At 35.6% G+C, this 15,269-nt stretch overlaps 1 pseudogene; it reads left to right on the top strand.

The window, feature by feature from the left end:
• The first annotated feature begins 5,180 nt into the window (after positions 1-5,180).
• On the top strand, positions 5,181-5,972 carry LOC141502160 (small ribosomal subunit protein eS4-like; annotated as a pseudogene).
• Positions 5,973-15,269: the final 9,297 nt, after the last annotated feature.

Below are 15,269 nucleotides of genomic sequence, written 5' to 3'. Positions count from 1 at the left end.
TCTAAGAGGTAACAAGATCAGACAATAAGATATCCGTTTTTTTCCCTAAATTAAAGGGAATAATCCTTGAACTTTGTTCAAACTCCACATCTCCTTATCTCAATATAGATGGCACTCTCCTTTGCAGACAGCCGAAAATTGTTCCCTATTGTTGCACTGATGGAATGAGCGAGTCCTTCAATTTTGATCATCACTCCCATGTTGCTGTTAGGGTATACCATGTTTTTCTGGTTCTGCTCATCTCACTCAGCATTAGTTCATGTAAATCCTTCCAGGCTTCCCTGAATTCCCATCCCTCCTGGTTTCTAATAGAACAACAGTGTTCCATGACATACATATACCATAGTTTGCTGAGCCATTTCCCCAATTGAAGGACATTTACTTGATTTACAATTCTTTGCCACCACAAACAGGGCTGCTATAAATATTTTTGTACAAGTGATGTCTTTACCCTTTTTCATCATCTCTTCAGGATATAGACCCAGTAGTGGTATTGCTGGATCAAAGTGCATGCATATTTTTGTTGCCCTTTGGGCATAGTTCCAAATAGCTCTCCAGAAGGGTTGGATGAGTTCACAGCTTCACCAACAGTGTATAGTACAGTTTTAGAACTGGTAGAGCTTGGCCACCTTCCTTTACATTGTTTTCATTGATTCCCTTGCTATTCTTGACCTTTTATTGCTCCAGATGAATTTTGTTACTATTTTTTCTTTTTCTTTTTTTGTGAGAATTAAATAAAGGATAAGTATTTATTGTTTTTATTATTTTGGTTTTTTTACATTAATAAAATATTCTTGTTTACAAGTAAACAAAATACCCCTCCTCCCCATGAATATAGATAGACTTGCTTGGGTGAAAAAAGTAAAGGGGAGAGAAAAAAATTAAAATAAAAAAATAATAGTAATAATTGTATGTATGGCCAGGTGGTGCAATGGAGGAAGCACCAGCCCCTGGAGCCATGAGCACCTAAGCCCATATTCAGCCTCGTAAACCCAACAATCACCCAGCCGTGTGACATGAAAGCTCTCTGATCCCCACTGCCCTGCAAAGACCAAAAAGAAGAAAAAAAAAAAGACCCAAAATAAAATAAAATAGTAATAATAATAGTAGGGGTGGCTGGGTGGCAGACAGAGCTTTGGCCCTTGAGCCAGGAGCACCTGGGTCCAAATCCGGCCCCAGACATCCAAAGATCACCCTGCTATATGGCCCCAGGCAGGCCATCCAGCCCCACTTGCCCTGAACCCTCCCCCAAATAATAATAACAAAAAACGTGCTTGAGTCTTTGTTCCAACACCAACAACTCTGTCATGGGTGGATCTCATTCTTTATGATAAGTCCATCACAAAAGTTACTTCCATATTTTTCACCTTTGCCATTGCTGATCGCAACTCCCTCCTTTCTTATTTCTCCACTACCATGTACTCTATTTTCTCTATCCTTTCAATCTGACTCTGCTGTAGGGTTGTTGACTGGCTCAGCAGACAGATCCCTGGTCCTGGGGCCAAGAAGCCCTGAGCCCCTATACCACCCCTTAGGCCCAGAATACACCTGGCCCCATGGTCCCGGACAGGCCATCCAATCCCAGCCCCTTGCAAGAAGTAAAAAAGAAAATATGTTATATCTGACCACTCTTCCCCCATGGTCCATCCTTTCCTCCTTTATTCACATCCCCACCCCTTCCCCCTGCCCCCCTTCTTACTCCAGATGTCTATACCCCATTGAGTATATTTGCTGTTTCCTCTCCTAGCCACCTCTGATGAGAGCAAAGATTCCCTCATTCCCCCTTGCCTCTCCCCTTCCATATCATTGCAATAGTTCATTGTAATAAAAAAAAAATCTTATGTGAAATCCTTGGACTATTCCCCCTCTCCTTTTTCTTTCTCCCATTCCATTTCCCTTTTTCTCTATTGACTCCATTTTTACACCATATTTTATCTTCGAATTCAGCTTTCTCCTGTGCTTCAACTATAAAAGCTCTCTCTACCTGCTCTATTAACTGAGAAGGTACGTATGAGTATTATCAGTGTCATTTTTCTATGCAGCAATACATGCAGTTCATCCTCATTAAGTCCCTCATATTTCCCCCCTCTCCTCCAATCTCCATGCTTGATCCGAGGCCTGTATCTGAAAATCAAAGCTTCTGTTCAGCTCTGGCCATTCCAAAAGGAACCTTTGAAATTCCCCTGGTTCATTGAAAGTACATCTTATTTTTGTTAATATAATATTTTTTGAATTCATGTGGATTTCACCCAGGGAGTGCCTTTTTGTTTTGTTTTGTTTTGTTTTGTTTAGTTGGGTTTTTTTTTTTTTTTAGTTTTTGCAAGGCAATGGGGTTAAGTGGCTTGCCCAAGGCCACACAGCTAGTTAATTATTAAGTGTCTGAGGCTGAATTTGAACTCAGGTACTCCTGACTCTAGGGCCGGTGCTCTGTCCACTGTGCCACCTAGCCACCCCTTATGCAGAACCTTTTGTTTCTTAGTCACTTGATACTGGATTTTATTATCTATGAATAGATAAAACACCTTTAGGTGGATTAATTAAATCCATTAGCATATGTTTGTTTGATATAATAATAAATTCAGAAAATCCTAGAAAATTAACTAAAAAAATTCTTGAAATAATTAACAACTTTAGCTAAGTTGTGAGCATTAAAATAAACCTGTACAAACCTCAACATTTCTATACATTACCAACAAAACATATAGTAGTAACTGATAGAAAGAGAAATTCCTTTAAAGTAACTGTAGTAACAACATCATCCTTGATATTTTTCTGCCACAAATACATTTTTTAAAGTTGAGAAATATAAAACAGTACCATCTTCAATTTGAATTTCTTTAATGCTTTAGACTCATAGTTTATAACAGACTTTGTTCACATGATCTCTTTTGAATCTCACAAGTGCTCTAATGAGATTGGTCCTTTAGGTATTATTATTTACCTTTTTTGGTTTAGAATGTATTCAAGAAAGACTAGGACCTCTGATATGAGGGAAGCCAATCCGCTTTGAAGGTTGCTTTACACATTTGGTGTCCACTTCAGACACCTAAATCGCACCTTAGCTCAAATGAGCTGTAATATACACAGTAGCCATACCTGGGTAAACCGTTGCAGCAGAATGGTTAAATCTGTTTGAGGGCAAGTAATAGATCAAAAAACTATCCATGAATTAAGGGGATATCAAAACAAAGCATATGAAGACTTTCCTGTTGAAATGGGCAAACGAGAATAATTAGTTCCAATAGCTATTAAGGCAGCTGAAGAGACACTGTGGAGCCCTCAGAGCTTGGTTAAGCATCAAAGATTCCAGGATAATTCACTGAATCATGAGTCATCACCAGTTATACTTTATCCTGCCACTTGGACTGGGATGACTCTGGAAGAGATAGTGAAGCCAATGAATTCATGTAACCCTGTTCCACTTAATCAAAAGACATCACCCATACCATTTCACCATTTTACCTCTCTCAAAGTCCTGCAGTGACAAGCAATTGATGAAGAAGTAGGTGTGGTTATGTGGGGAGCTATAGACACAATTCTGCAAATAGGTAGCTCATTTCACTGAAAGCAGTGAGAATTGGCAGTCTCCTATATCTGAATAGTCTTTTAAGGATTTCACTGCTTGCCTCCTGATGGGAGAAGATGTGCCACCAAACTTTCTGTTTACTGAAAACATTTTCATTTGTTATTCCAAAGAATAACTATTTGTTTCTGGGATTAAATTTTGCAATTTTCTGCTAGTTTTATAAAGAATGATAGTTTTATTGGAACTAATTTAATGTTTTGATTTTTATCATATTGGCTCAGGCTACCCAAATATCATAATATTTCTCAAATAATTAAGATCTATATTAGTGAGAAAAGTTATTTGCAATTCATATATATATATATGTGTGTGTGTTTATGTAAGTACATGTATGCATGTATGTTTATATGTATGCATGTTGGCAGATTCTACTTGTTCATATAAGTATTAATAAAACCATACTCCCTTGGTTACATGATAAGCCCACTTAGATTTTACTTGGCTCCATTTAGAGCCTTTTCTATTCTCCTGAGTTATCCACTACCTTAGTCACATACAGACCTTGCAGAAGTCATTTAGCCTCATTTCCAGGGCCGTTTCCAACCCTCCTGTTTCACATCTGGCCACTGGACTCAGATGGCTCTGGAGGAGAAAGTGAGGCTGGTGACTTAGCACAGCAACCTCCTCAGGCAAATCCAATTCATATTCTTGTCATGGCATTACCTCCCTGATATCATGGTCTTCTTTGAGAATGAAAGATAAAAGATTTATTCATTTGCATACAATATAGTGAAGGAGACAGAAAGACATTAAGCTGCAGTATAAGAATTTTAGAGTGTCTAGAAATGTCTGGGCAATAGTTTGACTTTTAAGATTGCAGTCTGGATTAATATTCTTATCTGAATTAGTGGAGGAAGGGGGAGTTGCCATAGCTTCTTCTAGAGTTACTGAATTCCTTAATATTAACTAGTTGAAGCATTAGTAAGTGTGAAGCCAAGTAGTGATAAAATTCTAAACAATTAAATCATTCACTAACTAGCCTGGTGCTGGCTGACAGCTTAGCCAGTAAATGACATTGGCAGAAAGAATGAGAAGGAATGTTCTCCCTTTTCCTTATTTTTATGTATCCCATAACTATTCCTGGAACTTCATTAGTACATAATTTCCTGCAAATGTACTTGATTGCTATTTCATGTTGCTGTAGCCACTTATGATATTTTTTATTACTCTTGGTATTTCCACCTTACAAAAGTGTTCCCCCAAAGTACAAAATTCCTTAGAAATTTGAAATTCCTATTTGAACTAGAAATAGAAAGGATAAACAAAAGATAAAGAAAACTGGTTAAAACAATATTTTTTTATTCCTTCTGACTCTAAAAACATAAGTTATCCCAAGATCCCTTCCCTCACCCTCTCTAAGAACAAACCCCTTTAAAAATACTTTTAAATAGAAAAGAAGTACAATTGAAAAGAATCATTGAAAGAGTCAATCTTCTCTTCCTGCGCAGCCCTGGGACAGGCCCAGTCATGCTTCTGGAAAAGATGCCGAGGTCCAGAGGGTTAAAGTGACGTGGCCAAACACAGCCATTAAGTAGTCCCCGACCCTACCTGCAGTCGAGTAAACTTCATGCTTTATCCCAGATTTAGTGTAGCCATGGCTCGTGGTCCCAAGAAACTTCTGAAATGTGTAGCAGTCCCAAAGCACTGGATGATGGATAAGTTAACAGGAATATTTGCTCCAAGACCATCTACAGGTCCCCAAAAGTTGAGAGAATGTCTCCCCCTCATCATCTTCCTGAGAAACAGGCTCAAGTATGCCCTTACTGGAGATGAAGTAAAGAAGATCTACATGCAGTGATTCATCAAGATTGATGGCAAGGTCCGCACTGATATCACATATCCTGCTGGTTTTATGGATGTCATTAGCTTTGAGAAGACAGGGGAACATTTCCATTTGGTACATGACACAAAGGGATGCTTTGCTGTTCATCGTATCACAGATGAGGAGGCTAAATATAAGTTATACAAAGTGAGAAAAATCTTTGTCGGTACAAAGGGTATTCCCCATCTGGTGACCTATGATGCCCGTACTATCCATTATCCAGATCCCCTCATCAAAGTGAATGATACAGTTCAGATTGATTTAGAAGCTGGCAAAATCACTGATTTCATCAAGTTTGATACTGGAAACCTATGTATGGTGACCAGTGGAGCCAACTTGGGTCGAATTGGTGTGATTACAAATAGGGAGAAACATCCTGGCTTTTTTGATATTGTTCATGTAAAAGATGCCAATGGCAATAGTTTTGCCACTAGGCTTTCAAACATTTTTGTTATTGGCAAAGGTAATAAGCCTTGGATCTCTCTTCCCAGAGGAAAGGGTATCCATCTTATAATTGCTGAGGAGAGAGATAAGAGATTGGCAGCTAAGCAGAGCAGTGGCTAAATGATTACAAATCCTGAGAGAATTTGTATGTTTTCAATCAAATTAAGATTTTTAAATTCAGGTTTTAAAATGATTATCCTACAAATATATAAATCACACCCCCCCCCAATAAGAATCTTAAACAGCTCATTTTTATAAAGCAAAATTGAACAAGCCATAATGCTTTTCTCTTCTTTCCTTGAATTAGAGTACTTTGCATATGACTGTTGCATAAAATGGCATGGAAGATGTACCTCTATTGGTTTTGCTTAACTTTGTTACATGGGGAGTCTCACTGTGATTGGAGGATGGGGAGAGGACTATTGCAAAATGGCTGACGTTAAAACAAAAGATATTAATAAAACTTAAAGAAAAAACAACAAAAAGAGCCAATCTTCCATGACCACAAAAGAGTGTGTGCCATCTTTGTCTTCTCACATCTCTTCCGTCATGGTTGATATTTGCATAGTATAACATATAGGAAATCATATTTGGATGTTCTTTCCATTTTCATTTTGCTAGGTGCATTGGGATTTTTTTTTATAGAGGTGATCTTTGAGTTCTTCTGATTTATTTTTTTAATTTTCTGCATTTATATGTTCTAGTGAGTTCTCTTGTGTTTGCTCAAATTGTTGTGTTGAGATTTTCTTTTTTTTTTTTTTTAACCTTGTGCTGTATTTCTAGGGAAATTATGATTCTTTATTTCTGTGCAGTGTTTCTTCCAGATCATTACATGTTACTTGTGGAGAGAACATATCTTCTCTTAATGCTCTTTTATTAATGTGTTTACTTGTTTGTTTATTTTGGTTCTCTTCTTCTAGATTGTCCTTAAATTCCTAATTTATCATTTCCTAAATTGCTTACTTGGTGAGACTGGATAAGGAAGATTCAAGTTTTTCTATTTTGTTTATTAAGTTTTATTGTGAATCCCATAAATTCTTCTCTCACAATTCTTATTTTTCCTTTTAAATACTTACAAACAGTATGTCCCACATCCTCTTCAAATTCCACAGGGTTCTTTATCTCATCAAATACATTTTTCCTTTATTCTACAGTATTTATTCATAGAGGGCTGAACCAATTTGTCAGTTCTGGAATCCTTATTTCCTATTTCAATTAATGCTTTCCCTGTTTATTTGCTTATGTCCAAAGTCTTTGAGTATCCTTTCCCTGACATCTTTGGTAATTTCAACCTATTTTTTTTATTGTGATTTTCCTCTATTTTTCTGTTCCCTCTGATGGTGGTTTCCCTAGAGGTTGAATCTCAACATATCTCATCCTCCTCACTCTCTGGACAATTCATGGCTCACCAGTCTAGATCTCTGACCAAGTGACATTTGAGGGGGAGGAACTGGCCCCACCTAGATGTTGAGCTCTTTCCCACAGGCTTAATAGAATGGAAACTCCATTGCTTTTTAGTCAATTTTTCAATCATGTTCAAATCTTCACATCCCCAGTTTGGTTTTCTTAGTAGAGATACTGGAGTAGTTTGTCATTTCCTTCTCCAGTTCATTTTACATATGAGGAAACTGAGGCAAATAGATTTATGTAGCTTGCCCAGGATGACATGGCTAGTGTCTTAGGTTAGATTTGAAGTCAATAAAAGTCCTTTTGATTCCATACCTGGCACTCTATTCACTGAGCCTCCTAGCTGTCTTTTTTTGTTTCTTGTCTTTCTTACTTTCATCCTTAATACTCTGGTCTGGCAAAGTCATTTTAAGGAGCTGTCATGCTCTATTATGCTGTTGATTTTTATAATTTTAGTCTCTTGGGTTGTGTAACGATGGGAAGATAGGGTGTAGAATTGAACTCTATTTCAAGCTTAAAAAATGTCCTTTCCCTCTGTTCCTCAAATATCCTGAAGAGATTGTTTTGTAGCCCAGAACACTGTTGTCTGTCTATCCTGGTCCCAGGAAACTTCTGCAGAATACAATCTGGAATTTGACAGCACTGGAAAGAGGAAGAGCAGAGTTAGGTGTGAGGTTGGGTAATTATTGAAAGTATGTATCTAAGGTTATTAAATTTTGTTGTAAACCTAGGCGTCAGGTCCTTAGATCTACTAATGAAGCTTCCCTGTATGATGAATGGTGAAGGAAGGGTGTTGAGTGGGTCCAGAACTAAGATTTTAGTGTTTGAGCTGTTTTTTTTTTTTTTGTATTATAGGTGGCCTAGACCACAAAGGCATCTGCAGTTGCCTTTATTTTGCTCATAATTCTGTTTTTGACAGACTAGAAAGATCATGAGGATCAGAGAAATTGCCTCTTCCTTATTGCTTACATGACTTAAAAGTGAAAGAGTTGACTGATAGTGTGAGAAACTAAAGTTAGTTGTCCAAAGTTAGATAGGAAAGTAAACCCCATGAGACAATTTGCATAGTTACAAAGGATTGCAAAAATGGAGCATACTGAAACTAAGGTATTCTATTGTGTATGGCCTAAGGAAGATCAAGGGGAGAGACATAATACATTCTAAGAGGGAAAAAAACTTCAAGAATCTGCATAAAGATTGAACATTGGGGAAAGATTTTTTTAAATGAAAGAATAAATGACTGATGCTATAAAATGACCAACAATATAGTATATTTGAATTATTTTTATAATTGAATTTTATTACTTTCAATTGCCTATTAGGATTATTTTTAACATTGTTTTATAAGATTTTGGGATTCAGATTTTTCTCCCTCTTTCCCTTCTCTCCCCAAGACATCAATCAATCTGTTAGAGGTTACAAATAGAATTGCCAGATATAGTAATTACATAAATAGTAGCTAAAGGACAGAATCAAAGGGATAAAAACCTATCCAAATATGGAACATGGGGTAAAACAACAATTCAAAACAATGAAGCAAGAAAAAGCAGATTTGGGGAGAATTTGCTCGATTTTTATAAGAATAACTTACAGTGTCATTTGGGCATTTAGATAGAAATATATTTTTAGTCTACTTTTAAAAATTTTTTTGCAGTTAATAGCATTTTTTCCGATTCATGTAAAGATAGTTTTCAGCATTCATTTTTGTAAAGTTTTGAGTTTCTAATTTTTCTCCTTCCCCATTTTCTCTCTCCTTCTACAAGATTTTAAGTAATGTTATAGGCTACACTTATACAATCATGTTAAACATATTTCCATATTAACATAGTGTGAAACATGAATCATAATAAAAAAAAACATTAAGTCAAAATTTTGTACTTCTAGCTGTATTCAGAATCTATAGTTCTTTCTCTGGGTGTGAATAGAATTTTCCATCAATACATCTTTTGGAATTGCCTTGTAACACTATTTGTGAGAAGAGCCATGTCTATTATATTTATCACATGTTGTTGCCATTATTGTATAGTGTTCTCCTGGTTCTGCTCATTTCACTCAGAATCTGGTCATGTAAACTTTTTCAGATTTTTCTGAAATCTGCCTACTCAGCATTGTAAATAGCACTATAGTATTCTATTATATTCTTATACCACAACTTGTTCAACTATTCTTCAATTGATGAATATCTCCTCAATTTTGAATTCTTTGCTACCACAAAAAGAGTTGCTATCCATTTTTTTCTTTGGGATAAAGACACAGTGATATTGCTGTATCAAAAGGTAGGCACAGTTTTCAATCTTTGGGGGCATAATTCCTAATTGCATTGCAGAATGCTTATATTAGTTCATAGTTTTCCTAAATGCCATCCAGTATTTATTATTTTCCTCTTCTGTAATCTTAGGCCATGTGATAGATGTGAGATGGAGAGTTTTTTTAATTTGTATTTCTCTAATTAATAGTGATATAGAGTATTTTTTTCATAAGAGTGGATAGTTTCTTCCTCTAAAAGCTGCCTGTTCATTTCCTTTGACCATTTAATATTTGAGGAATGACTTGCAATCTTATAAATTTGCCTCATTTTCCAATATAATTGAGAAATGAAGCCTTTATCATAAATATTGGTTGTCTCTAGGAGTCAACTGGGGTGCTGAGGCAGGACTGATGGTCTGGGGTGCTCCAACAAGGAAGGAAGGCAAGTTCCAGTGCAGAGGCTTGCAGACATCCACTCGGCTCCTCTGGTCTGTATGACCTCAGACTCCATACTTTCACCTCAGCTGAGTTCTCTTCCCAGAAAGAATACTGTAACAGCTCCTTCCCCCTCTCCCCCCACCCCACAGGCTAAAGGTATGGGCTGCAGAACTCCCTCAACTGAATGGGGAGAGTAATTACCTTGCCCCAGGACATAATCCACATTATTCAAGGGTAAAAGTATGCAGCAACACAGCAGCACCCACCCTCTCCAGACCTAGGAAAGGGCCCCCAATCCTGGTCACAGACACTCCAGAGAAAGCAATCAGCACCCCCTACTGGCCAGCCCACTTGGAGTTATTAAACTCAGTGGGTAAAGCATTTAGGGATCTCAATACAAAACTTTTGTGAACCAGCCCCTCCCACAACAGAAAATCTCAGGAAAATGGAGAAAGACCATCTGAAGGCAGCTTTTTGTTTCTGAATGCCAATACCTTCAGTGTATTTTCCCTCCTATATCCAACCCTCCTCCCCTTTCTTTCCCCTTTCCATTTGCCCCTTTCTCTTTCCCTTCCTTCTGCAGAATAGAATTTGGAATTTGATGACACTGGAAAATTACCTGGAAGTTAAAGACTCTAACTCAGAGAGATAGAGAGATCTAGAACCTCAGAGAAGAATATGATTTGGTCTCCAAGCCAGAAAGACATCCTTGAAGAAATCAGGAAGGAGTTTAAAAATCAATTAGAAAATTTGGGAGAGAATATTAACACCTTGAAACAAGAAAACAAATCCTTGGAAGATACAATCAGACAAATGCAAAAAGAAAGTAATTCTCTCAAAACCTCAATTGGTCAAATGGGAAACTCTTTCAAAAATAGAACTGAGCAACTGGGAAAGTAGTTGAAAAGGTAAATGAAGAAAATTCTTCACTAAAAAAAGAATGGAGTCTTTGGAAACTAAAGACTTCATGAGACAACAAGAATATATTAAACAGAACCAAAAAAAACCTGAAAAAAACAGAAGAAAATGTAAAATACTTCATCTGTAAAAACACTGACTTTGAGAATAGAATGAGGAGAGACAAACTAAGAATTATTGGGCTTCCTGAAAATATTGAAGAGGAAAAAACTTGGATTTAGGATTACAGGATTTAGTGATGAAAAATTGCTCTGCCATCATAGAACCAGAGGTCAAAACCATTATTTAAAGAATACATCTATCTCCTCTGGAAAGGGACCAAAATGAAAACACCAAGGAATATTGTGACCAAATTCCAGAACTATCAGATAAAAGAAAATATCCTGCAAGCAACCAGAAAGAAACTAGATAAAATCTAGATAAAAAGGAGCAGTAAGCATTACACAGGACCTGGCTGCATCAACATTATGTGATCAAAGGGTCTGGAATGTGATAATCTGTAAAACAAGGGAGCTTGGGGAATGCATCCAAGAATTCACTGTCTGGCAAAAATGATCCTTATTTTACAGGGGAAAAAATGGGCATCCAGTGAAATAAGAAACTTTCAATTTTTCCTGAGGAAAAGACCAGAACTTAAAAGAAAACTTGGACTGCAAACAGGATACCTAAGAGACACATGAAAAGGTAAAAAAGAAAGAAACAAAAGTGTAAAAAAAAAACCCCTGCTATTCAATAGGATGAAACTGTCTATATCCCTACCTGAGAGAAAGACCCTAATAATGCTCAAGAATAACAATTAGAGAGAATATACTTAGCCAGAAGTGGGATAATTATGCCTTTTCTGTAACACAGATAGAATGATTTAAAAACAATACCTCCTTTAAAAGGGGGACAGTGAAAAGACAGGGGTATGGAGGAGACTGAATAGAATAAATCTTATTATATTAAGAGATACAAAGGACCTATTCCAATAGAGGGGAAGATGGGAGGAGGTGAGAACTGCCTGAATTTTGTTCTCATTATATTTTGCTTAAAGTTAACATACATACACTCAGTTTAGTTAAGAAACTTATCTTACCTTTAAAGTATTGAAAGGGGAAAAGGGGAGGGGGAAAGGGGAACTAACAGAAGGAAGGGAAGAAAGAAGGGGCAAAGGGAAAGAGGAAAGAAAGGGGAGGGGATTTAGAAATAGGAGGTCAGACACATTGAAGATAGTGGTATTCAGAAAAACATACTGGGGAATATGAATAAAGTGAAAAAAGGGGAAAATACCTACAGAGGTAAGATAGCAAGGATGGCAGTTAAATGTCAGTAATTATAATTTTGAATTTGAATTGGATGAACTTTCCCTTAAAATATAAGTGAACAATAGAGTGGTTTAAAAACCAGAATCCTATAATATGATGCTTGCAAGAAACTCATTTAAAGCAGAGAGATATATAGAGAGTAAAGGTAAAAGTTTGGAGCAAAACATATTTTGCTTTAGATGAAGTGAAAAAAGAAGGAGTACCAATCCTTATCTCAGACAAAGCAGTTGCAAAAATAGAGAACATTAAAAGAGAAATATAAGGAAATTGTATCCTCCTAAAAGGTACCATAAACAATAAAGTAATTTCAATACTAAATAAGTATGCACAAATGGTATAACATCTAACTTATTAGAGGAGAAGTTGAAGGAGTTACAGGAAGACATAGAAAGCAAAACTACTGGTGAGAGACCTCAACCTCCTGCTCTCATATTTAGATAAATCTAACTAAAATAAACAAGAAGAAAGTTAAGGAGGTGAACAGACTGTTAGAAAACCTAGGCATAATAGACCTATGGAGGAAAAATGGAGATAGAAAAGAATATACTTTTTTTTTTTTCCTGCACTACATGACACACAAAATTGACTATGTACTAGGGCCTAAAAATCTGATAATTAATTGTAGAAAGGCATAATATATTTTTCTCAGATCATAATGGAATAAAAATCACATGCAATATTGGGCCAGGGAGATGTAGACCCAAAACTAATTGGACACAAATAAACTCATTTTTTTTAGTTTTTGCAAGGCAGTGGGTTTAAAGTGGCTTTCCCAAGACCACACAGCTAGGTTATTATTAAGTGTCTGAGGCTAGATTTGAATTCAGGTACTCCTGACTTCATGGCCGGTACTCTATCCACTGCACCACCTAGCTGCCCCTAAAATAATTTCATTTTAAAGAATGAGTGGATCAAACAATGAATTGTAGAAAGAATTAATTATTTTATTCTAAATAATGACAATAATGAAATAACATAACAAAACACATGGGATACAGCCAAGGCAGCTGTCAGGGGATACATTATATCTTTAAATGCTTGCATGAATAAATTAGAGAAAGAAAAAATCAATGAACTAAACATGCAATTAAAAAAATTAGAGTAAGAACAAATTAAAACCCCCAATTAAATATCAAATTGGAAATTCTAAAATTTAAATGAAAAATTAATAAAATCAAAAGCAAGAAAACTATTGAACTAATAAATAAAACCAAGAGCTGGTGTTATGAAAAAACCAATAAAATCAATAAACTTCTGCTTAATTTGATTTTAAAAAAAAGAAAGAAGAAAATCAAATTGCTAGTATCATTAATAAAAAAGGTGAACTCACCACCAATGAGGAGGAAATTAAAATAATATTTCAAAATTATTTTGCCCAACTCTATGCCAGCAAATTTGATAATCTAAGTGAAACTGATGAATATTTACAAAAATATGTTTCTCAGATTAAATGAAGAGATTAAATACCTAAATAACTATCTCAGAAAAAGAAATTCAATAAACCGTTATTGAAATTCCTAAGTGAAAATCTTCAGGGCCAGATCAATTCACAAGTGATTTCTATCAAACTTTTAAAGAACAATTGGTTCCAATTCTATATAAACTCTTTGGAAAAACAGGTGAAGACAGAAGTCTACCTAGGTCTTTCCCTGACACCAATCAAGGAAGAGTTAAAACAGAGATAGAAAATTATAGATCTTTCTCCCTGATGAATATAGATGCAAAAATCTTAAATCAAATGACAGAAAAAACAATTAAAACAAGTTATCACTAGGATAATACTTATGACCCAGTAGGATTTATTCCAGGTATGCGGAGTTGGTTGAATATTACGAAAAACTATTAGTATAATTAATTATATCAATAACAAACCTAACAAATCATATGATTATATCAATACATGCTTCAAAAGCCTTTGAAAAAATACAGCAAACATTTCTACTAAAAACAATAGAGAACATAGGAACAAATTAATTTTTCCTTAGAATGATAAGTAGCATCTGTTTGAAACCATCAACAAACATTATATGCAATGGGAATAACCTAGAGGCATTCCTGATAAGATCAGGGGTGAAACAAGGATGTCCATTATCACCACTACTATTCAATATCATATTAGAAATGTTAACCTCAGCAATATTGTATTAGAAATTTTAGCTTCAGCAATAAGAGAAGAAAAAGAAATAGAAGGAATTAGAATTGGGAAGGGAGAGACAAAACTTGCACTCTTTGCAGATGACATGATGGAATATCTAGATAATCCCAAGCAATCATCTAAAATAGTATAGAAATGATTAGCAACTTTAGCAAAGTCACTGGATATAAAAGAAACCCTCATAAATGCTGAGCATTTCTATATATGCCTAGCAAGATGCAGCAGAAAGAATTAGAAATAGAAATCCCATTCAAAGCAACTTCAAACAATACAAAATACTTGGGCGTCTACCTGCCAAGGCAGACTCAGAAACTTTTTGAAAATAATTACAAAACACTGACTCATATTGGATAAGAAATAGTGTGGTAGATCAGGGAAATATACTAGTAAATAATTATAGCAATCTGCTGTTTGATAAACCCAAAGAGTCCAGATATTAGGAATAAAAACTTTCTCTTCTATAAAAACCGTTGGGGAAATTGGAAGTTAGTATGGCAGAAATTTGGATTAGACCAATACCTCAAACCCTATACCAAGATAAGATCAAAATGGATACAGGATTTATACATAAATAAAAATATTATAAGCAAACTAGGAGATCAAGGAATTGTTTACCTGTCAGATCTATGGAAAGGGAAGCAGTTGATGAACAAACTAAATTGATTACATTAAATTAAAAAAAAACTTTTGCACTGTAACCAAGATAAAAAAAATGTAATAAATTGGGAAACAATTTTTACAACTAGTACATCTGAGAAAGGACTCATTTCTAAAATATACAGAGAACTGAGTCAAATTAAAAAAAAAAAAACAAGGCATTCCCCAATTGACAAATGATCAAAGGATATGCAAAGGCAATTTACAGATGAGGATATCAAAGTGATCCTTAGACACATGAAAAATTGCTCTAAATCACTACTTATTAGCCAAATGCAAAGTAAAGCA

Source organism: Macrotis lagotis, chromosome X, assembly GCF_037893015.1.
Source record: "Macrotis lagotis isolate mMagLag1 chromosome X, bilby.v1.9.chrom.fasta, whole genome shotgun sequence".
In the NCBI taxonomy this organism is placed as follows: Eukaryota; Metazoa; Chordata; class Mammalia; order Peramelemorphia; family Peramelidae; genus Macrotis; species Macrotis lagotis.
Note: the sequence above shows the minus strand (reverse complement) of the source record. Positions and strands in the feature narration are given on the sequence as shown.